Here is a 25,333-nt window from a genome sequence, read left to right on the forward strand (position 1 = left end):
TGCAGTGTGAATGAGACAACTCATTAAAGGATTTATCCCACTATTATCATATAATCCAATATGACATAACAGGCCATTTTACAGCAGACAGATGAAAATTCCAGCTGCCTTTCTGGATTAGTAACACAGCAAGTTTCATTTTGCCATGACAAACTGCAAGAGAGCGGAGTCAGCACAAGGCAGCTCCATTCTCCAGGCAGGTGCGTAGTCTGCAGCTTTCCACTGCCACATCCCTGACCAGAAGAGGCCAGGACTGCAATAGTGTGGACATGGAGCCACGCTCAGGGACATGGTGCCTTTGTCTGCAAGAGACAGACATGACGGTCTATGAAATGTATGGAAGGCTTGTGCTGGCCACAAAAAAATAGAAAACAAGAAACTGAAAAGATAACCAGAAACAAATGAAAGATTTTAGTCTTTGATCTTCTTTAAATCCTGCTTGGGATTGTTCTGCAGGTAGGAATATCTCATGCAGGTGTTTTGTTTTCCCTCTTCTATGTGGTGGCACCAGGTACTACCAGAGGAAGTCAAGGAGGGGAGCTGGGACAGGAGAGACTAACACGTGTGCCTGGCCATTTCTCAGAGCACTCATGTTCAAGGGAAATTACTGATGGCTCCTCTCTCCTTACACCCACCACTGGACATTAGCAGCTCTGAAAGGTTAGCATTCTGACCAAGGTGGCATTTTATGAAGCTTTTCCTTTACTGTGTCTTGGCTTGGGGTTTTCTGGCCTAAGCATACTGAAACCAGATCTGACTGGTCCCACTGAATTATACACACACATGCGAGTTCAGACTATCTTTTTAAGTAATCACTTTGAGAAGCGACATGCTTGATGGGAAACCCCCTCCTTTTAAAACAAACTTCATAGACAATAGCATATTCATTCAACCATGGAAAAATATTTACTGACATCTATTATTACAAAGTCCAGAATGATGTGCTATTGATAGGATGACCTGAGAGGCGGCAAAGGTGGCCAAGGATCATCCCCAGGAGGTACAGCTTGGGACACCCATACAGAGAGGAAGCCAGCTGCAGCTCTGGCTGTGCTCACTTGTCTTGGGACACAGATGAAGGTAGGGCATATTGTGAGGGGCGCTGTAGTAGCCCCTGGAATCAGTATGGGGAAGGTCTGAGATGTGAGGATTGAATTACACTATCTGTAACACAACAGTTTCGCTTTTTCTGTGATCACTATTCACAGAAACTTGTTTAGTAACAAATGTTATATTCAAAGGCATAAGATAAATGACTTTTATGTTGGTGTGGGATTATGAGCTCTAGCATTTCCATGGACTGGGGAGAACTGCTGTTATTTTCTTTTTCGAGAAAAAGTCTTGCTCTGTCACCTGGGCTAGAGTGCTGTGGTGTCAACCTAGCTCACAGCCACGTTAAACTCCTGGGTTCAAGTGATCTTCCTGCCTCAGCCTCCTGAGTACCTGGGACTACAGGCGCACACCACAACACCCAACTAATTTTTCTATTTTTAATAGAGATGGGGTCCTTAGCCAGGCATTGTGGTGGGTACCAGCTACTTGGGAGGCTGAGGCAAGAGAATTCCTTAAGCCCAAGAGTTTGGGGTTGCTGTGAGCTGTGATGCCATGTCACTCTTCCGAGGGCAACGATGTGAGACTCTGTCTTAAAAAAAATAGAGATGGGGTCTTGTTCTTACTCAGGCTGGTCTCCAATTCTTTGCCTCAAGCCATCCTCCTACCTGGGCCTCCTAAAGTGCTAAGATGATAGGCGTGAGCCACAGTGGCTAGCCAGAAAACTGCATTTTGAAAGAAACAAAAACAAGGTCCACTGCAACTTACCAGAATAAGATCTACAGAAAGCAGGTCAAAGTGGCCATGTGTAGCTAAAAGAACGGTTGTGGTCAGCTGGACTGCTCTCAGCTGGAGCTCATGAAGTTGCCAACTTCACCACTTAAGCATTTGGACCTGTCCCCTTAGTGCCTCCACTGAGCATTCTCATTGTCCTTATAAAGGTCTACAGCTACAGTCATTCATCCTCCAAAGAAGAGGACTTATAGACATTAAATAAAATGTCTTACAAGCTAGAAGACCTACCTTTTGTGATTCTTGCAAAACTTCTGGTCATTGTAGTCTTGATACTCATCTTTGTGTTAGGACCTCACCACAAAAAACCAACATTCTTTTTATATAACCATCTACTCTGTAAGTGGAGCATTTCCAGTCTGCAACGTTAAAGGCCTGGGTATTGCTTTCTGCTAGAAGATAGCCTGGCTTCTGCTCCTAAGTCTCATAGTGTGTGTAAGCACACAGATTAATTATCTAAATAGGGCCCCGGACATATTGAACTCTTCTACAGAGCAACTCCAATCCATTATGTGCTCTTTATAGAATCACTTTTAACTTGCTCAACATTTCTTTTTAAAGAGAGGCAAGATAGGGAGGCACCTGTGGCTCAGTCGGTAGGGCACCAGCCCCATATACCGAGGGTGGCAGGTTCACACTCAGCCCCAGCAAACTGCAAACAAAAAAATAGCCAGGTGTTGTGGTGGGCGCCTGTAGTCCCAGCTACTCGGGAGGCTGAGGCAGGAGAATCACCTACGCCCAGGAGTTGGAGGTTGCTGTGAGCTGTGTGATGCCATGGTACTCTACCGAGGGCGATAAAGTAAGACTCTGTCTCAAAAATAAATAAATAAATAAATAAATAAAGAGGGGCAAGACAGATATGCCTAGTGATGACATTATGGTAGTTTGAGTGGCTTCTCCAGAATGTTTGTGGGTATGTCATTATGCCATGTCTTTAAAGATGTCTCCTTAGTCTGGCAAAACTGTCCATGTCTTTCTGAGAAGATGAAAAAGCAATGGATGTAATCTCTCTGATGTTCTTAATATGTCTAAAACTCTTCATATTAATGGATAAAGTTTAACTTGTGGAAATAAACAGCGAACAGGTGAAAGTATCCCCCAGAGAAATGGAAATCTTACAGTTTCTTTGGAAATAAATTTGATTAAAACATTATTCTGTAATACTGCTATAAAAGTAGTTTGATTTTTCAGAATTTGGGTGAAAATGACATTGTCCTCTTAAATAATGTTCTCTAGAGACAATCTGTGTAAAGATTTCACTAATTTGAATCAGGAACAATTAATTGTCTCATATTTAGACTATAGTAGTTAACTAGAAGGAACACAGTTTATGGCTAGTTCCTATATTTATTAAAACTGTACTGTCTGTATATAGGTACACATGTTAAGTTTTGTTTCTTCCACAAAGAGGAATTTTCGTTGTAAAAATAATATTTTATTTATTTATTTACTGGTGAAAAGTAAAAGACTTATCAAGCAACCTCCTAGATTGCTCAAATAAGAGTATAATTAATGTTTTAAATATTGCTGCAAATTCATATTTGGGGGGACTTTTGGAAAATGCCTGAAATGATATAAAACTGGGTCTGGGAGATAAAGTGGATTATAATACTTGGTAATAACATTTTGGGGGATTTCTGGCTCAGAACTGACTCTACCAAAGAAAAATCATGAACATGTTTGAAGAAGGAAAGTACCAGCAGAATGCTCAACACACATGTTCTCAGGCATGACTGCCTTGGAGGCAGCTCTCATTTGAACTTAAAGCTTATAAGAAATTTCCTTACAAATCATCAGTTCAAGAACAGGGTGGGAGAGGTCATGTTTATCTGATTGTCAAAGGCGAGAAGCATGATTTTTTAAGAAAAAAAAATACTTTGGGTTTTTTTTTTTGCAAACATTATTAGAGTGAAATTATTCTAAAATCACTTCTTGGGCAAAGAATCTGAAGTGCTTTTTATTTTCTGGATTAAAAAACAAAATTCCACACACCCAACATTCCTGTCTATGCCTAAGAGATTAATTTCTCACCACTTTAGGTAATATCACAAAGTCATGCTGAGGTTAATAGAAAATGCCAATGCAAGAGATATATGATATAGGAAAACTGGTATGCATATGCCACGACTAAGTAAGAAGTGTTTTCTTTGCATGTAAGTAACTGAGTTATCTATTAAAAACTTCTTTTAAAAATCCTGGAGGCTTGGTAAAGTCTTAGAGTTTCAAAGAAGTTAGCTCTCAGTTGCCTTCGTTATTAGTACGTTTCTCTGTTAAGGTAAATCAAAAGTAATTCTGTCTGCATATATTCATTTCTTAAGTTTTACAACTTTATTGTGATTTTTGATTATGATGAATAAAGCTGCTATGAACATTTATGTATCATTTTTTTATTAAAATCTACTTTTTTTTCTCGGATCAAGTTAAATGTATATTTAACTTTTTAAGAAACTGTCAAATTATTTATAGAACTAAATAAGCTGCATATGTTTGAATGTACAATTTAATAAGTTTTTTCGTATGTAAACATTGTGAAATTATTACCACTATTGATATAATGAACACATCCATCACCCCCAGAAGATTCCTGCTGTCCCTTTCTTCCCAGGATGCCTTCCTTTTCCAGATAACCAATTTGCTTCATATCACTATAGCTTCTGTCAATTACAGAACTTTATGCAAATGGAATTAAATAATATATACTCTCTTTTGTCTGGTGTCTATCACTCAGCATAATTATCTTGAGAACCATTCATGTTGTTGTATGCGTCAGTCTTCTATTTCTTATAATAGATAATCCCATTTATTCCTATTCTTCCAGATAGTCCTAGTCAATCCTTTTTATTTCATTATATAGATATACCAGAAGGGTTTCTTTGTTTCCCATTCACCTGTTGATGGCCATTTCAGATGTTTCTAGTTTTTGAGTATGATGAATAAAGCTGCTATGAACATTTATGTATAATTCTTTTATTAAAATCTAGTTTCTTTTCTCTTGGGTCAAGTTAAGTGTGTATTTCACTTTTTAAGAAACTGTCAAATGCTTCTACAAAGCAGTTGTACCACTTGACGCTTCCGCCATCAGTGTGGGAGAGTTCCAGTTCCTTCACATCTCTGTTAGCACAGGGCGCAGCACTTTCTGCCATCTTAGACATTGTAACGGCTACCAAGTGATGTGTCATTGTGGTTTTGACTTGCATTTTCCTAATGGCTAAGAGTATTGAGCATATTTTCATGTTTTTATTTGGTATCTGTATTTCTCCTTTAGTAAAATGTCTGTTCAAATTCTATCCCTTTTTATTGGGCTGTTTATCTGACTAGTTAATTGTAAGAGTTCTTTGTATAGTCCAGATACAATTCCTTTATCAGGTGTATAAATTGCAAATATCTTCCCCCAGGCTGTAACTTGATTTTTCACTTTCATAAAAATGTTATTTGAAGAAGGAAAATGTTTAATTTCGATGTAGTACCATTTATTGCCTTTTTTTTTTTTTTTGTAGTTGTGCTTTTGGTGCTATATATAAGAAGTCTTTACTAAACCTGAGGTCACTAAGAGATACTTTTCATACATTTTCCTCCAAAAGTTTTATAGTTTTAGCTCTTACATTAAAGACTATTATCCATTTGGGGTTAAAATTTTGTATATGACATAAGTTAGGGATCAAGATGTATTTTATTTCATTTATACATAAGGCTATTCAATTATTTCATCACCATTTATTGAAAAGATTACCACTTCCCCCAATGAATTACCTTATTTACTTTATCAAAATCAATTGACTGTATATATAGAGACTCTATATAAGAGAAAGTCTCTATTAAATAGGGTCTATTCCACTAATTGATTTCTCTATCTTTACTCCATCTAATACCACACCAATCACTTACATAGAAAATCCTACAAAAGCTACAACTTAGTGTAAGAAGGAGGGATGATTCAATAAATTAAATTGGTAATAGGGAAGAAATAATCAGCTTTTAGTTTGAAACTATATATAAAAGCAATTCCAGATGGATTGAACCCTGAAGAAGAAAAGTAGGCCAGTGGTAGTACCTCTTGCTTTTTTAATCCTAGTACTTTGGGAGGCTGAGGTGGGAAGATTGCATGAGCCCAGGGATTTGAGACCAGCCTGGAAAAGATAGAGACTCCATCTCTACAAATATATAAGAAAGATAACTTAGCTTGAAGTGGTGATATGTGCCCATAGTTCCAGCTGCTCATGAAGCCGAGGCAAGAGTATTGCTTGAGTCTAGGAATCGGAGGTGCAGTGAACTATGATGATGCCACTGCAGTCTAGCCTGGGTGACAGAGGGAGGTCTTATCTCAAAAAGAAAAACAAACAAACAAAAACAAAAAAAGGAAGAAGAAGAAAAGCAAAACTTAGAAACTTTTAGAAAAATAGAATATTTTTATGACCGTAAGGTAAAGCATGCGTTCATAAACAAGATGCAAAAACTACCAGTAATAAGAGGAAAACTGACAAATCAGCACATTGTACCCCATAAATGCATTAATGTACACAATTATGATTTTATAAAGAATTAAAAAAAGAAAAAGAAAACTGACAAATGTGATGTCAGAAAAATGCCCCTTGTATGAAAAAGACGCCATAAATAAAATTTAAGCCACAACTTATATAGACAATACATATAACTGATCAAATATTTATAACCAGAATATATAAAGAATGCCTATAAATCAACCAAAAGGTAAATAACCCAATAGAAAAATGAGCAAAGGATATAAAGGTCATTCACAGAAGAAATAAAAAAATGTTCAATTTACATATTAGAAGATGCTCAGCTTCGATTTTAATTAAGAAAAAAAGCAAATTGAAACAATAACATTATACGTTTTTCACCATCAGCTTGGCAACGATTCAAAAGATTACTTGGCCTAGTACACTGGTCTGTCACCACCAGAAATTTGAGTCCACATGTTACAAAGAAAAAAATCTGATCAACTTTGCTGGGATAGTTTAAAAAACAACATTATAAAATTTTTCCCAATTGGACACATTTGGAGGTGTAAACGAGGTGAGAGGAACAGTCTATTGATCATTGAGCAAAAGTCTCACGTTCCTCTGTTTTTTGATTACTAAATTCATGTACTGATTTTAAAGAGTTTTTCCCTATCTTTTTGGTTTAATTCTGGTTCTTCATTCTCTTTCGTGGTTGTGAATTTTTCCACTGATTTCTCTAGAAAGCAAAGAAAAGAAGGAAACAATACACCTCCTTTATATATGTTATTTCCCCAATCTCTAGTAAGTTTTATATTTTATTATACAGAATCATTTAAGCAGCCTTTGTGGGTGCTCTGATAAATAAACTGAGATCCCTGTATTTTTAACTTAGCAATTGATGTAGATAGCCCCGACAATCACCTGGCAAACCAAAGTAGACTTTAATATCCTCGGGTACCCACTTCCACTCCCTCTCTGTCCTGATAGTCTTATGTTTCTTCAACCTTCCTGCCAATTCCTGTTTTCCCTGATGACCGTCTCTGGGGTCAGTAGACAGCACCCCAAGGACAAGCCTTCTCCTTCATCCTTTCCCCTAACAAGGTCTATGCTTCCCTCACTCACCCCTTCAGACCCAGATTTTGAACTTTTTCTCTCCCTTCCAGAAGAGGAATGGAGTATTGTACAAGAAATAACATAATATAGTAATTTTTTTTTATTTCAGTTTCTGGCCGGTGCTGGGTTTGAAACTGCCACCTCCGGCATATGGGGCCAGCACCCTACTCTATTGAGCCACAGGCACCGCCACCATAATATATTAATTTTATGACATGAGCTTCAAACTCTGGATTCAAATCTTGGCTGTACCATTTACTACATGCCTTGAGCAAGGCCCTTAACCATTTTGTGCCTCAATGTTCCCATCTGACAATGAGAATAAAAATAGTACCTACCTCATAGTATTGTGAGGATTGAATGAGCTAATATATGCCAAAGGAAGGCCAGGTGTGGTGGCTCATGCCTCACTCTGGGAGGCACAGGTGAGGTTCTGTGAGAGGACTAGCTATCTGAGCTTACTGGTTTGAGACTCGCCTGAGTGGGTAAGACCTCGTCTCTAAAAACAGCCAGGCATTGTGGAGGGTGCCTGTAGTCCCAGCTACTCAGGAGGCTGAGGCAAGAGAATTGCTTCAGCTCAAGAGTTTGAGGTTGCTGTGAGCTGTGATGCCATAGCACTCTACCAAGGCGATAAAGTGAGTCTCTGTCTCTGTGTGTATATATAGAGAGAGAGAGATTAAATAGGGTTAAATCATAGGGATTAAATTTTTAAAATATGCAATAAGTGTCAAGTGGCTTTAAAAGCCCCCATTCTAGAGTAATTTAATTTTTCAAAATATGCAATAAGTGTCTCCTATGTGACACTCATACTGCTCAAACATTTTCTTGCCAAGTCCTTTCATATTACCTAAAACCTAGCATTCTCTGATATCAGGCCCCCCAAAGTCCTGTCCAGAAGGAGTTTCCCCTTCCCCTCTTGGCTTGATGTTGGCATGATGATCATCAGTAGTGTTCATGGCTGCTTCCACAGCCTCACTCTCCTTTCTGTCTCCAGCAACCTCCTTGGCTGAGGTCCACATTATTCACTAATGGGAACCTCTTTCCTCCTGTCTTATGGGGCTACCACCTCTCTTCACTGTAGATTTTAATGCCAAAATTCCAGGCACTGAAATCTAGGAAAAATTGCCACTTTCCATCATACCAGAAGCCTTAACGCATTTATGATGATGTTCTAAGCACCTGCTCTTTAATCTTTTCAAGCAAAATAGCTTCACCTCACGCCGTTTCAAGTGATACAATACTCTAGAGCACATCATATGATCATCTGAAACTTCTACTTCTGTTCCTAAAATTCTGAAACCTGCCCCTCTGATCCCAGTTTCTCATACTTCCAAACTGTACCACTTGGGTTTAGAGTTTCTGCATGTAACAGAAATGCCAAAATAATAATGGCCTAAATAAGATAAATGCCTATAAATGAAGTCTGAAGCTACACGCCCAAGTCTGACGTGGCGATTCCATGCACACAGGGACCCATCCTCCTTCCAGCTCACTACTCTGCCATTCTTAGGGTAACAACCTCATCCTCATTTTCTAATGTGGAAGCTTGAGTTCCAGTCATCACATCCACTTTCCAGGCAATAGGAGAAAGGAAAGGGGAAGAAGAGCAAAGGGAATACGCCAGGTATCTTTTAAAGATTTCCTGGAAATTGTCAGCCACACCTCTGTTTATATGTCACTTGCCAGAATTTAGCCAAGTAATTGTACCCCAAAGCAAGAGAATTTGGGAACTTTGCCCTTTATTCAGGTAGCCATATGCCCTGGTTAGAACTATAAGATCTATTACCAAAGATAAAGTAGAAAATGGACTGGTCTCAGCTGGGTGGTTCTACAGCCTCTACAATACAGACACACACACACACACACACACACACACACACACACACATACACACAATCTCTCTCTCTGCGCTATTCTAATTAGCACCAGATCCCTCCCAATTCCTCCATCTATCGCGTCACGACTGGCTGCATTTTCCTCCTCACCCAGCCTAGGCCTACACTCAGAAACTACGTGGTGCACATATTCTCACCCCAGAGCCCCATCCCTAGAATTTCTTCCATTCTTTCTTGTCAATCCGTAATTCTGAGTTATTCCCACTGTCTGCTTTTGTTTTCAGAAAGTTAAAGTCATTCCTCAAACAGCTTCACTGGTCCCCCCAAAATTCACCTGAGGTCCTTGATGCTGCTCAGCAATGCTTGTCACTATTCGCCATTGACTTCCTGTTGAATTTCCCACGGCAAAATTCCCCAAACTCTAAGTTCTCTCTCAATGCTTCAACCTAGCTCCGTTAATCTCAATGGGTGGGTAGCATGAAGAAAGCTGGCTTTAAATCTCTAATGGGTGTTCTTCAATTTCTCTCTTGTTTACCTTAAAATATCATTTTTCCTTGTTCCCTACTTGCCTGTCTGAGGAAATAAGCCTCCCCCTTTTAGCAAAGCTGATCCTGATCAACCTTACTATTTTCTTACTACAAACAAACAAACAAACAAACAGCTAAGACAGACGCTGTGAATTGCCCACCAAATGCCAATGCTCTTCCTTTCCCTCAGATTAACAGAACTCTGACTTTTAGCTGCGTTCTATAAAGGCCTCCTAAATGACATTTTCCAGCTTCTCTAGCAGCAAAGTAGGGCCATGTGATTGCATTTTGACAAATGAAACATAAGCGGAAGTACAATTTGGCAACTTGTGGAATATCCCCTTTAAAAATATCCCCTGTCTACCCACCCTGCTGCTTGGAAGGCTGGTGTTACACACATTTAACTGTGTGGCTACTCACACTTCTTTGATGTGTTTTAGTTATTTATTTACTGTTGTGTAGTTCAAAACAACAACCATTTTATTATTTCTCATGATTTTGTGGGTTGACTGCTCTCAGCTGGGTGGTTCTTCTCTGTGTGGTGTCATTTGGGGCTGAGTTCTTCTGGGCTTCAAATAGACAGGCACATTCAAGATGGGTCAGTCACATATCTCACAGTTGGCACCATCAACCAGAGTGCTCCGTTTTCCTCTATGTGGCCCCCCAGAGCACAGTGAGTTGGTTCCAAAGGGCAAGAAGGAATGCCGCTGATCCTTTAATGACCTCACCTTAGAAGTCTTATAACCATTCCCACCATATTCTAATGGTCAAAACAGTCAGCTCTCAGGAAGAGGTTGGGGCAGCGTAAACATTCAGTAAAGAGAAGAATTGTCAGGGTCGACTTTGGGAGAAAACTAGCACAGATCATAAGGACAAGAGTCACATCTAAGGAGTGACAGGGCTTAGAACTCAAAGGATTTCATAGTTACCATATAGTGCCCTGGACTTATGTGAGAGAAAAATAGGCTCCTACTTTAACAACTGCTGTTTTGGGTTTTCTTTCACATGAAGCTGAGCTAAATCCTAACTGGTACATCAACTAAACAACTTACCCAACTATCCCCTCAACTTTGCAACCCCATCCAGTGTCTACCTACTATCTTCTCTATCATTTATTGAGGCTCTTTTTTATATCACTCATTTTATCTCTCTCTCTAACCTATTTATTCATCTTTTCTTCTGCTTCTTCATTCATTCATTATTTAATAAATATTTCTCAAAGGCATATTATGTGCCATGCAGTGTTCTAGATGCTAACATGGTAACAATAAACAAGACACAGTAAGGTTACTGTTACACATTAAGACTTACCCCCATGTTGCTCCCCTTGTGAAGATTATCTTTCAATGGAAACTGATTGCTGTTATGCTCTGAAATGTCACTAGCAACATTCTACTTGCCTTTTCTCAACTCCAAATTTCTTTTCTGTTGCAATTATTAACCATAACCACTCCTTTTCCTGTTTCCTTGACATTGCATTAGTGTAGAAGTTTCCTCTTTTGAGCCACCTCATGATTTCATCTCTAGCCCTTCTTACTTTTTCTCTCTCCCTCTCTCTCTCTTTTCGTCTCTGCCCCACCCCTACTGCTCTTTTATTTCAGGATTATTTCTCTTAAGAATCCCACATACGAAGGTGGTGATGGAAAGCAGGGAGAATAGGGAAGGTGTTATTTGGAGATACAGCATGAAGGATGCTGAAAAAGACTTAGCTCCATGTTAGTACAGTATGATTCAATTTAAGTATAATTGTATTGTTGTAGCATTTTTCTGATAGTCAACAATAGAATGCTTAACAGCCATTTACATGAGTAGATTGTGCCGTTGGCCAGTTGTATCAGTCACATAGATTTGGTCGATATCACTTTCCAGGGTAGGTAACAAACACACTGAGAAAGTTGGTATCTTGAAGTGTATTTGAGAGAGAGAACCCCCAGGACACAGCCACTATAGGAGTCAGCATCGTAAGTCCAAATGACCGAGGATTATGTGGGATATATTTTGTGAGATAGGTAGTGTCCTCTTCTCTCTCAACAGATAAGCAAGGGTCTCCACTATTCTTTTATAATCCAAACTTGCTTACACTTGCTCAGCCTGTGAAACAAATCAACCCATTTTCTTTCCTACAGTTGCATGCTCTCAAGCCCTTTTCAAATTCTTCTACACCTCCAACCCTAAACCACAAATTATCTCTGGGTGTGCCCAAAGGGTAAGTCATTCATGCTCTGAAAAAAGTCCTTTCCCACTACATGCTGCAGCTGTTCTGCATGGAGTTGTATCCCCTGGGGCACCATCATCGCATCTGGGGCTCTGCCACCTGTGCTTCAGGTGCCTCCAGTGATCCCTGGTGTGCTTAGAGCATCACAGTGTATCAGTGTTCATGAGTGGCTGTAAGTGAGGAGGAGGCTAGTAGGCATCCCTGAGTTTTGTAAATATGATCTACTGGTGCTGCCATGTCTCACAAAGTGCTTACATGAATCATACTTACCCCATTTAAGTCATGGTTAGTTTCTGTTTGCAGTATTAGTTATCTATTGCCGTGTAACAAATTATCCCCAAACTTAGTGGCTTAAAACAACAATAATAATCTTTTATCCTTTATCATTTCTATGAATTAGAAAAATATCCACAAGGCACATTGTGGATATTTTATATCTGTTTCATGATATCTGTGTCCTAAGCTAGAAAACTCAAAGGCTGGGGGTGGAGTCATCTGAGGACTCACTTAACTCAGATGTGTGGCAGTTAATGCTGGAGTGTCGCCCCAGAACACTAACATTTGGCCTCTCCCTGTGGTCTGGACTCCCTTACAACACAGCCACTGGGTGTTTCCAAGAATACAAATGCCAAGAGAGAAATGTATATACATTTTATATGTGTATCTAATATATTACATTATATATGTATATAATATATATGTACATATATACATAATAATATATATACATAACATATAATATATACATATAATACATATTATATATATACGTATAAATAATGTAATATATATAAAATATCCTAGCCTCAAAAGTCACACAGAATCATTTCCACCATATAAGACAATACTGGCCAGGAATTTACAAAGATCTGCCCAGGTACAAAAGTGATAAATTTCTCAATCCCAGCATGTGAGATGGGATATATATTGGTGCAGCAATCTTTGAAAATGCAACATGTCCCACCATCTCTTCACGGAGCTCAAATACAGTATGATAGATTCCAACGCGCCTGATGTATTATTCTTTCCTTGATTCTACCTCATTCCCCCCCGTCCCCTGACTGCCACTGCAAAATTTCTCCCTTGTAACTCTCCTTACCCCAAACAATTCAACACAGAAGAATAGTTAATTGTAGTCACTATTCTTATATACTCACTGTAATGTAAATAGTCTATGCTTTCAATTTGGGTAAACATGCAGGGATTTTTTTTATTTAAAACTTTTTTTTTTTTTTGGAGACTAAGTTTCACTCTGGCACACTGGATAGAGTGCCATGGTGTCATCATAGTTCACAGCCACCTCAAACTCTTGGGCTTGAGTAATCCTCTTGCCTCAGCCTCCCAAACAGCTGGAACTACAGGTGACCACCACAATGCCCAGCTAGTTTTTCTATTTTTTAGTAGAGAGGGGGGTCTTGCTCTTGCTAAGGCTGGTCTTGAACTCCTAAGCTCAAGAAAACCACTCTAGCCTCCCAGATTAGGATTACAGCCACTGCACCCGGCCAACATGCAAGGATTTTGGCTGACAAGATTTTGAGCAGTTATAGACTTGAGTGCACCCTACACATGTACAGGCTAGAAAACATATTGGTCCCACTTCATTATAATTTTTATCATGAACAAAAACAAACAAGGCTCAGCACCCATAGCTTGGTGGTTACAGCACCAGCCACATACACCAAGGCTGGAGGGTTCAAAACCGGCCCAGGCCAGCTAAACAACAATGACAACTGCAAAAAAATAGCTAGGCGTTGTGGCGGGTGACTGTAGTCCCTACACGGGAGGCTGAAGCAAGAGAATTGCTTATGCCCAAGAGTTTGAGGTTGCTGGCACTCTACCAAGGGCAACATAGTGAGACTCTGTCTCAGAAAAAAAAAAGTCACCATGAAAATTTCTGCAAGAAGGAACTATAGTTGATCCTTTAACAACATGGGGGTTAGAGGCACCAACACACTCAAGTAGGCAAACATCTATATGTAACTTTTGACTCCCCTGAAACGTAACTACTAGTAGCCCACTGTTGATAAGGAGCCTTACTGCTAATATAAATGGCCGATTATGTGGGGGCTGAGGAGGAGAGGGGTTGCTCTTGCTGTCTCAGGAGTGGCTAAGGAGGAAGGGTGAAGGGGCGCAGGAGAGGCAGACACACTCAGTGTAACTTCACAGAAAGACATCATATTCCTGACTTTTTGCTTTTTCATTTAATGTTTTTATGCAGTACCAATCCTTCCTCTGCAGAGCTTTGATTTCAGTGCCTGTATTATAGAAGGATCCATGTCATAATAGAAGCCAAATGTGGTTGAATAACTGAAACACTTGTGATTGTTTAATGCCAATTTATTTTCTGACACTGCCTCTCCCATATCTTCCTCCTCATTGCCTGGCACTGCTTTGGAAACATTCATCTCCATTACGTCATCTTCTGTTAATTCCTCTGGCATACTAGTGTCTATTAGCACTTGAATTTCTCCAAGATCCACATCTTGAAACTCTTTGCACCCCCCCCTTTTTCGTCATATCCATACTCACTTTCATTATTTCTCGATTGGTGCTGTCGTAAAACCTGTAAACTCATCCAGAACAACAGAACATAGCAGGAATCTATTGTGTCGGGCTTGGTGGCTTTCACAGTTTTTTCCATAACAATGATGGCATCTTCAATGGCGTACTTCTCCCAGACTTTCATGATGTTCTCTTTATTGGGGTTCTTTTCCATGGTGTTGACAACTCTTTCCCTAGTGTACTGTGGATAATAAGCCTTGAAGGTTCCTTTGACTTCCTGATCTACAGACTGATTGACAGACATTGTGACTGGAGGAAAATAGACCATTTTGACATCTTGGTATTGAACTCATGGGGTTCTGGTTGGCCAGGGGCATTTTCCAATACCAAAAAAATTCTTTAGAAGGCCCCTTACTGGCAAGGTACTTCCTGACTTCAAGGACAAAGCATTGATGGAACACATCCAGAAGAATGATCCTCATTATTCAGCCCTTCTTGTACGATCAAAAAAACTGGCAGCTGGTGTTTCTTTTTCCCTCAAGACTTGGGGGGTTAGCAGCTTTATAGATAAGGACAGTTCTAATCATAAACCTGACTGTAAACAGTAGAGTTAGCCTACCCTTTCCTGCCTTAAGCCCTGGTGCTTGCTTCTCTTCCTTATAGTAAAGTGTCTTTTGTGGCGCTGTTTTCTACAAAAGAAACTGCACTCCAAACCTGTCCAGGCAGGTGTCTTTCTTCTCAATGACTTTCTAAACGGTGTGTGGAGTGCGCTGCCTCTTGGTCAGCATAAGCTGCTTCTTTTGTTATCTTGACATTTTTAAAGCCAAACCATTTTCTAAAATGATCAAACCATTCTTTGCTGGCATTAAATTCTTCAGCTTTAGATCTCCCACTTTCTTTTTGCTTTAAGTTGTCATATAATTTGTTTTTTCTCAAATCATACTAGGGTCTATAGTTGTGCCTTTCTATAGCAATCCCACACCCAATTAAAGGCTGCATTTTTAACAGGAGATAAAAAGATATTTCACAAAAAGTGCAGGGTTTTCCTGTCTGCTGGCACAGCTGCAGTGACAGCTTTATAAACGTACTTGTCTTTTTTTACAGTGGTCCTTACACTGGATTCATTTATCCTGAAATGGTCAGTAGCTGCAGAGGCAGACTTCCTACTCAGCATCTTTTTATATGTTTTAATTATTAAAGCATAGAAATAATTTACCTATTTAAACATCTTAAAGAAAATAATAATACATTTTGTTTACCAACAAAAATAACTAGAGAAGATAATACCTGTCCTACCTATATCAAACCAACATGAGGATCATAGGACACTCAGCTTACCCTCTCCTGCCTGTGTGAGCCGGAAATGTCAATTAACTTCAGTGAGCTGCAGTTCCCACATCTGCAAAACGGAGTTACATTTTCCATCTTAAAAGTTTTTTGTGCAGAGTAAAACAAAATGTGTACAATACTAGGAACCTGGTAGGCACTTAATAAATGTGATTCCCTTCCTATGTTTCCTGCTGTCCAACAAACACACTATCTAAAAAAATAAAAACCATGAATTACTATTTATTGTGTGTTTATCTCTTTATTGAGTTCTTTTCCTTAGTGTTGACAACCCTTTCCCTAGTGTGCTGTGGATAATAAGCTTTGAAGGTTCCTTTGACTCCCTGATCTACAGACTGATTGACAGACATTGTGACTGGAGGAAAGTAGACCATAGTAATAGTCTACTATTTATTGCGTGTTAGAAAAGGGTGTATCACTTAGTAGAAGATTTAAATTAAAAAAATATGCAGAAAGAATTCATAGAATCTTGAAAGTTTGGTGCTACACGAGTTATCAGACTCGTGGGTCATCCAACCCACTTCTTTCAAAATGGAAGAAATGAAACCCAGACAGCATACTTGGTTCACCCAAGATCAGTTACCAAGTTGGTGCAGAGATGTGCTAGAAACCTAATCCTGGGATCCTAACCTCAACTTTCAACACTCATTACTTGGTTGAGAATGAGCTACAGACATACCCAGAGTCAAAATCACCACACACATTGAAAGAGAAAACTTTTTTTTTTTTTGCAGTTTTTGGCCGGGGCTGGGTTTGAACCCACTACCTCCGGCATATGGGGCCAGTGCCCTACTCCTTTGAGCCACAGGCTTTTATAAGAGACACACAGTGATTTCCTCACAAACTTAATACTAATTACATCTAGTAGCCTAACAGGGTTAGCATACAATCCTCCAACAAAATTAAATTATTTATAGGTGGCTATTAAAATGTTTGAGAGTAAATTCTAGGAGTAGATGCATAACCTCATTAAGCTATTTAAATGAGCAAAAAGAAAAAAAATATTTTTACGTTTGGCTACATGAAAATTAAAATTGCAGCCTGGTGGAAATATTACAAATGGAACAAATTGGGAAAAAGTAATAGTCTAAATGACAAGCAGTGTACTAATACACAAGTTATTATGAATCACCAGGAAAAACAGGAACACCCTAGCAAAAAATGGGCAAGGGATGTGTACAAGCATGTCCCAGATAAAGAAATACACATAACCATGTACAGATGGAAAACGTCTTACTAAAAAGTAAAGAGTATTAAAATAATTAAATATTATTTACTGCTCAGATCACCAAAGATTAAAAATAATAATAATATCCCACACCTTGCTTGGTGTAGAAGAAAAGAATCCTTTTATATATGTGTTGCCATGAGCTGAGTATTGATGTAACGTTCCCAGAGGGCAATTTGGCAATTTGGCAATTTCTATGAGAAATTCTATAAAATTGTTTACCCAGAATGAATTTATTTTATGAAAATGAATTCACCATGAATTTATTTTATGAAAATACTTGCCCAGATGCCTAAATATAGTTTTTACAAGATGTATATTGCAGACCGGGTCATAAAATAAAAAATTTGGAAACCAAGAAAAGGTCCACTCATCATGAGTAGATTAAGAACTGCAACCAAAAAATAGCCGGGCGTTGTGGTGGGCGCCTGTAGTCCCAGCTGCTCAGGAGGCTGAGGCAGGAGAATCACTGAAGCCCAAGAGTTGGAGGTTGCTGTGAGTCCTGTGACATCATGGCACTCTACTGAAGGCGGTAAAGTGAGACTCTGTCTCTACAAAAAACAAAATAAAATAAAAAATAAATAGAGCAACAAAGTGTTCATGTGGCATGCTCTGCTGGTTTAAAAAATGAGATGTCTCTGAATGTGCCACCTAGAAAAGTGATGATGACATATTAAGTGAAAAAGCACCTGGTAAAACAGTACCTAGGAGGCCTGACAATTAAGTTTGTGAACTTGCAACCGTGTGCTTACTTTATAGCACTGTCCAAACAGCTCAGTGAGGTTTCATAACACTGGTATATCAGCGTCTCACAGTTGTATTCATGCCAACATGTCTTGCTGAATGGCATTCATTATAGCTGTGTGTTTTTGTGTGCTATTGCAAGATGCTGGAGCTTGAATGAGAGCAATGAACAAACATTAAATTTCTTGTTGGCAAGAGAGGAAGTGAAATCAGAGACATGTTAGTCTAAGTTTATGGGGATAATGCCATGAAGAAAATGGCACTGTTCAAATGGACTAAATATTTTTCTAAGTGGAGAGAAAGGGTCACTGATGAAGAGAGGTCAGGGTGGCCAGTAACAAGCAGAAGTGAGGAAGACATTGCAAAAATGTATTGAATTGTGCATCAAAATAGTTCACTGACTTTGAGAAGCATAGCAGCCCAAGTAAACACTGATAGAGAAACAGAAAAATCTTAACCGAAAATCTTTGCATGAGAAAGGTGTGGCTCTTGCATCATGACAACGCACCAGCTCACAGGGCACTGTGCCAGTAAACAAATAACTGTATTGGAACACCCTCCGTACTCACCTGATCTCACCCACTATGACTTTTTTCTGTACCCAAAGATAAAGGAAGTATTAAAATGAAGACATTTTGAATGACAGTCAGGACACTGAGGGTAATATGACAACAGCTCTTATGGCCGTTCCAGAAAGAGTTCCAAAATTCCTTTGAAGGGTGGACTAGGCGCTGGTTTCGGTATGTAGCTTCCCAAGGGGAATACTTCAAAGCTGACCATGGTGATATTCAGCAACACAGCGTGTAGCACTTTTTCTAGGATGAGTTTACAGACTTAACTGTCAGCCCAAGTGTAGAGTGAGCCTGTTTTGTAAAGGGGGAAAGAGATTCAGGTGTTGGAATATACACAGAAGAAAGCCTTGCTTAGAACCCTTAGTTGAAAGTGACAGAATTGAACAGAAACTAGCTTTAAACCAAAAGTGACAGTTTTCCTTACGTCACTGGGAAACGACAGGCGGAGTGTCAACAGGTGGTATCCCCAGCACAGTCCTGAGTCATCTCGCCAGCAACTCTGCCTCCCTCCGTGTTTCGTCCTCATTCTTTTTCATTCCAGACAGCTGCCACTCTCGTGTAAGTAAAAAAATACATCCACTTATAAGCAAACTTCAGATCTTCCTAACCAAATGACCTGCAAAAGCAAGAGATAGAATTTCTTGCTAGCTCTAACAGGAACCCCAGGGGGAACCCTGATAGTTTCATCCCCAAGTCCTTCCTTTAAAGCGGTCACTGGGGCCTGGGCCTGGGGTTATTCTCACTGGCCAGCCTTCAGCTTCCATCTCTGGCAGTGGTGGAGACACACACTGGGGAGGGGGCAGGGCAATGGTTCCCAGAGGGAGAAGGGATCCTGGCAAACAACCTATGTCCAAATATACATTCTACATCTTTAATAATAATGAGTGGGTCACTATTATAATTTTAAAATGCAAATGTTGGAACTATAGAAAACGAGATTTAAAGAAACAAACATATAAACACTGCCCAACCAGGAGTCTACAGCGTTTAACATTTAAAGATTTAAAAAAAATAGGGCAGCGTTTGTGGCTCAGTGAGTAGGACGCCGGCCCCATATATGGAGGGTGGCGGGTTTGAACCCAGCCCTGGCCAAACTGCAACTATTTCAGAAGCATCCATCCACAGGTAATGATCTAATAAACTAATGACTGATTATAACGCACTGCTATCTATTCAATCAAATATTTGAAAGAAACACAACCCCTCTTCATAGCCTGGTTCCTAGATACTATATATACTCTGAAAATTAAATTTTAATGTTAATTTAACAAAGTAAATTCAGAATGTTTTATTAATTCAGATTGTTGGAGAGTTTTTATTATAGGATGACCAATACTAGTTTTCAGATGTGGTATCTGTCATAGTGGTTAAGACAGACCCCTGACTTCTGAGATTCAAATCCAGGTCCTATCACTTAATGAGATGTTGGGCAAATACTTGCTCCTATGAGCCTCTCAGTTTTCTCATTTGTATAATGGATAACAATACCTACTTTACAGAATTGTTCCTAGACTTCAGAGGGAATCTTGGCGCACAGTGATCCACCAAGAAAAATTAGCTTTCAATTGTTTCAGTCACATATTGTGTTTTAAATACGCCTGACTCTTCTAGGTCCCTAAACATTTCCTTTTTAAATTTTTGGTGTACTGAGAACAGAATAGTGTAAGAATAGAATGAGGTTAGCCCTAAACACACACGTTGGACAAGTGCTCTACTAAACACCTTTTAATTCAGTATAGCAGGTCATATAGATTTAAAAAAAATTAAAAATCTTTATTCTCAATCTATCAACTTCTTAGTTCATTGATTTTTCAGAATCTGTGGATTCTTTTTATTTTCTTTAAGACTGTGAAACTGCCCTTTAGATTGATGAAGGGGTTCAAAGTGAGAACTAGAGAAAGGGTCCCAAAACTCTGTGAAGGAAGAGGCTTAGCTAAAATAATGATAATAATCAGTTACTGACCACTCCTTTGCTTAATAATAGTTAGACACTATCCCCTGTTTAATTCCAGCTGGTAGTTGTAAAGATTCTTGACTTTTCTCTGTGGATAACATCACTTTTTGGAACCCAGAAGGTAGTTTCTGAGACATCTTCCAGGCCTCGCATTCCAGGGGATTGGCTAACCCGCCCAGATCAGTGGCACTCAAGAAACCCACTTGACTAGAATCATGACCCCAGGAGCTGAAGCAAAACAAGATGATTTTCAGGCACCTAGAATGATGTCCACATCCCTATAATTTTGCCCCAATCAGAGCCAATTAGCAAACCTAATTAGCAAATCCCCTGCCTATCAAACTATTCTTAAAATACACTGTCTCCCCAATTTTCAGGAAGGCAGATTTGAGAAATTCCTCTCCTTGCTTAAGTGCTATGTGCAATAAACCCTGTCTCTGCTGTAAACCCTGCTGTCTGGATATGAGCTTCCTCTTGGGCAGCAGGCAGATGAATCTGGTTGGGCAGCAACAACAGGAATCTCACCCACAGTCTTAGAACATTCCTATATTTAAAAAACAAAACACAAAACTTCTCCACCTCTCCTCCATAGAGTTAAGCAGGATTTTGATCTACTCAACCTTCATGGAGTCCACCAGTACGGATTGTCGCCATTTCAACAATGTTCTTGTGCATTGTGATGAGGAGGCAGTGTTTACCCAAGGATAGTACCAAGGGATGAGCTGGGAAATCCTGGGCAGATCAAGCAACTCAGTGAAGTGGAACTAGTGGAGAGAAAGTAAAAGCACAAGTGACAAATTGGGGAAATATATTTGGCAAACATATAACAAGCAAAGCCTATTAAGTTCTAATGTAAAGATGTAACAATATAAAAGAGACTACAATTCATTCAGAAATGTCAAACAATCTAACAGAAGAATGAGTCTGGAGTATTCTCAGTCAAGTCACAAAGAAATTCCAAAGGTCAAGAACTTATTAAAAAAATAAAGCTGAACTTGCTCTGGTATCTGGGAAATTCAAAAAAAGCAACAGAGGCTCACCAATTTTGACCAGCTGATTTGCAAAAGTTAAAAAAGACCTATAACAACTAATGCCAAGAATTATAAGAAATGGGAATTCTCTAACACAAGTTGTATTAGGTTCCTATTACTTCAGTAACAAATTGCTACAAATTTAGAGGCATAAAACAACACAAATACATTATCTGACTGTTTTAGAAGCCAGAAGTCCCAGAGTCTCACTGGGCTAAGATCAAGGTGACAGACTGGGCTGCATTCCTTTCTGGAAGCTCTAGGGGGAATTCATTTCCTTGCTATTTCCATTTCCTCGCTTTTCCACTTCCTTGCCTTCTAGAGGCCAATCTTTCATGTACCTTCAAAGCCAGCAATGTTGCAATGCTGTGTTTCTCTGATCACTCTTCTGACCACAGCTGTGACACCTTCTCTGCTTTTAAGGGTTCATGTGATTACATTGGGCCCTCCTGGATAATCCAGGATAATCTCCCCATCTCAAGGTCCTTACTTTACATGAGGGAGCAAACTCACAAGCTCTCAAGAGGTGGACATGGGCATCTTTGGGAGGAGGCATTATTCTCCCTGTCACACTAAGGGTGACATTTTTTGAAGGACAGTTTGGCAGTATATGCACTGACCCAGAAGTTCAACATCTGCATTTCTGTCCTACAGAAACACTTGCACATATGCATAAAGATACATAGGTATGTTCAAATATGTTCACTGCAACACTATTTGTAAAAGCAAGAAATTAAAACAAATTAAATGCCCTGCAAAAAAAAATGGTTAAATAAATTATGATATATCCATATTACATTACTAAGTGACAGTTAAAAATTCAAGTAGATCTCTATGTGCTGACATGACAAGACCTCCAAACATATGATTACATGAAAAAAATAACAGAAAAATAATTTAAGATATACTACTAGAAAAAATTAGTTTTTTTTTAAGAATTTGGAAAACATCAGCAAGGATCCTTACCAAAACTTTGTGGTGGTGGTTACCTCTGAGGAGTAGAATGGAATTAAGGATGAGGGATGGAAAGAATATTCACTTATATATATTACAATGTTGAGTTTCAAGGCAACTGAGTGTTTCCTAAAATGTTGGGATTTCAGGCAGCTGTTTATAGTCCTTGGTTCTTGGAGTACTCTTGGTCAAAAATGACCAGACACCTCAAAGTAAGGCATTCGTGAAACAAAGTTTATTAGAAAGAGAAAGATAGGTGTACAGAGTAAGAACAAGACATAGTTTACAAAACAAGATACAGTTACCATAGAGAGAAAATGGACCTCCATTGTTGTGACGAAGAAAAGGCTTTAAAGATGGCTGGGGAGTCTCTTTCCTATTGTTTGTGTTGGGCCTTGTGGTTCAGAGGTCACCTTGGAACTAGAGTCTTACTGCTCATGCGGACCTCTCATGAGCCTTCTCAGAGCCCACTGAGGTGTGGACCACAATGTAGATTAAAGCTTGTGACCTGATAATTAGCCTGAAGGCTGTTCTAGGTCACCTTCCAGACTCTATCATACCTATAAGGCTTGGTTCATGGGATAAAGAGTTTTCTACATCCTTTTGCAGTCAGCATGATAAGTTCTGATTGGTAGATTGGTAAAATATTCCCTCCTTCCCAGGTGTGAGCCATCAATTAGAACAGCATTAAGGTGGGCAGCACCCAGATGGAGGCCTGGGGGCCCCACCCTTGTCCTCTTTTCCCAAGAGAGCTGGGATTTCTTGCTATCTACCTAACATTTACATATTATCTATATATTTACATGTAAATATATATTATCTATAAATTTACATAGTTTATCTGTGTATATATTTATATATTTAATATACAGCATTTACATATTTATTTTATATTATGCATCTGCATATTTATGTCTGTATATCTATATATTCATATTTATATACATATGTAATGTTTGAATCTTTACATGGGTACATTCACATATTATTTGTATTTTTTCATATTAAATTGTTTGAAAAACAAAATGCACTGGCTTCTGCCTCTAAGTAATGAGCACAACTATATAACTTGGACTATTCACTTTATCTCTCTGGGCTTCAGGTAATTATTCTATAAAATTAAGAGGTTTGACACATAGATTCTAAATTCCATTTCAGTTCTAGATTTTATAAATTGATGTAGCAAAAAAAAAAAAATTAGCTCAATATACAGGTTTCCCAAAAGTTACCCATAAAGTCACTATACATAGGGAAAATGGGAAATTGTAGCTGAATGTACCTTTATTTACAAAATACTTACTACAAAACTTTATAAAGCAGTGGCCAACAATATTTTATAAATATTTTGTAAAATTATTTTGTCAAGTTTTCTATTTCCATTTGATCTTCTGCCTATTCTATCTTTTATTGAAAGTAAGAAACCAAAGTCTACAACTATTACTGTTGGATTGATTCTGTCAGTTTTTGCTTCATGTACTTTCAAGTCTGTAGTCATATGCATATATGTGTATCATTTCTACATGTTCCCAATGATTGACACTTTTATCATTTTAAAATGACCTTTATTTCTTTCTTTTTTTTTTTTTGTAGAGACAGTCTCACTGTTCGGTAGAGTGCCATGACGTCACACGGCTCACAGCAACCTCCAACTCCTGGGCTTATGCCATTCTCTTGCCTCAGCCTACCGAGCAGCTGGGACTACAGGCGCCCACAACAACGCCCGGCTAAAGTGACCTTTATTTCTAGTAACAATTTTTGTCTTAGCCTATTTTGTTTCTCATATTACTATAGCCAGCTCTCTTCAGATTATTGCTTGCATGGTATGTATTTTTTTCATGCTTTTAATTTCAACCTATTTGTATTACAGAATATAAAGTGTGCCTCTTGTAGATAGTAAGTTCAATTTTTTTTTTTTTTGCTCTATTCTTCCGAACTCTGGCTTTTAATTGGAGTGTTTACTCCATTTACATTTAGTGCTATTACTGATAAAGTAGGATTTATAGCTGTCGTTAATTATTTTCCATCTGTCTTTTTTTTAAATTCCTTGATTCCTTCATTACTGTTCTCCTTCATGTTAAATAGACATATGCATACTTTCTATTGTACCATTTAAATCCCTTTGTTGATTATTTAACAATTTTCTTGGAGTTATTTTCTTAGTGGTCATCTGAGGATTAGAATTCACATCTTAGTTTGTAAATCTAGCTTGGATTAATACTGACTTAATTTTAATATCATACAAAAACTTTGCTCCAATACATTTCCATTTCAACTCTCAATCCTTCATATGTGAGATCAGCCATTGTGGTGTATTGATTGTTTCCATTCCACTAGTGAGCACTGGTTACATCTTTGTAATTAATGAACACATCCCAAAGAATTCCTCATTTCCATTTAGGAATTAAACAAAAAAAAATAAAGTAACCAGCTTACTTTCTCCATTTCACAAAGGAGATTTTGAAGGAAGCATCCCTATTCACTGAACTTACCCAGTTTCATTTGGCAGCTCATAAGGTAATTATGTGTAGCTAAAAAAAAATGTAAAACTATTTCCCACAGAGCTTAAACAAGCTATAATGCATTTTCAGATACAAAGGACTATGAGATTTCCTGACAAGGTTGAGTAAAGGTGGGAATTTCAATTTTTTTGTGTGAGATTATTTAAATACTGACGTCAAGGAGGAAGCAGTAGGCTCACTCTTGATGGCTGTGACCACATTGTAATTCCCAACTTGAAAAGAGGTAAATGAGCATTCCAGGGTGTGCAAAATGAAAAATGTAAATGTGCAGTTTGTGCATCACAGAAACAATTATTCTTCAAGTTTATCATTAGAAAGTGAGAAAGGTAAGTCATTCTTTATATACAAATTCATACACAAATTTAAATAATGTATAATACATCACTTTACATCGCAATGTTTTATCTAACCATAGGCTTGAAATAGGAAGGATGTCTGAAGTATGGTGCTTTCTGTATGGTTTTATACGCATCAGTCAATTAAAAATATC

Source organism: Nycticebus coucang, chromosome 11 (genome assembly GCF_027406575.1).
Source record: "Nycticebus coucang isolate mNycCou1 chromosome 11, mNycCou1.pri, whole genome shotgun sequence".
NCBI classification, from domain to species: Eukaryota; Metazoa; Chordata; class Mammalia; order Primates; family Lorisidae; genus Nycticebus; species Nycticebus coucang.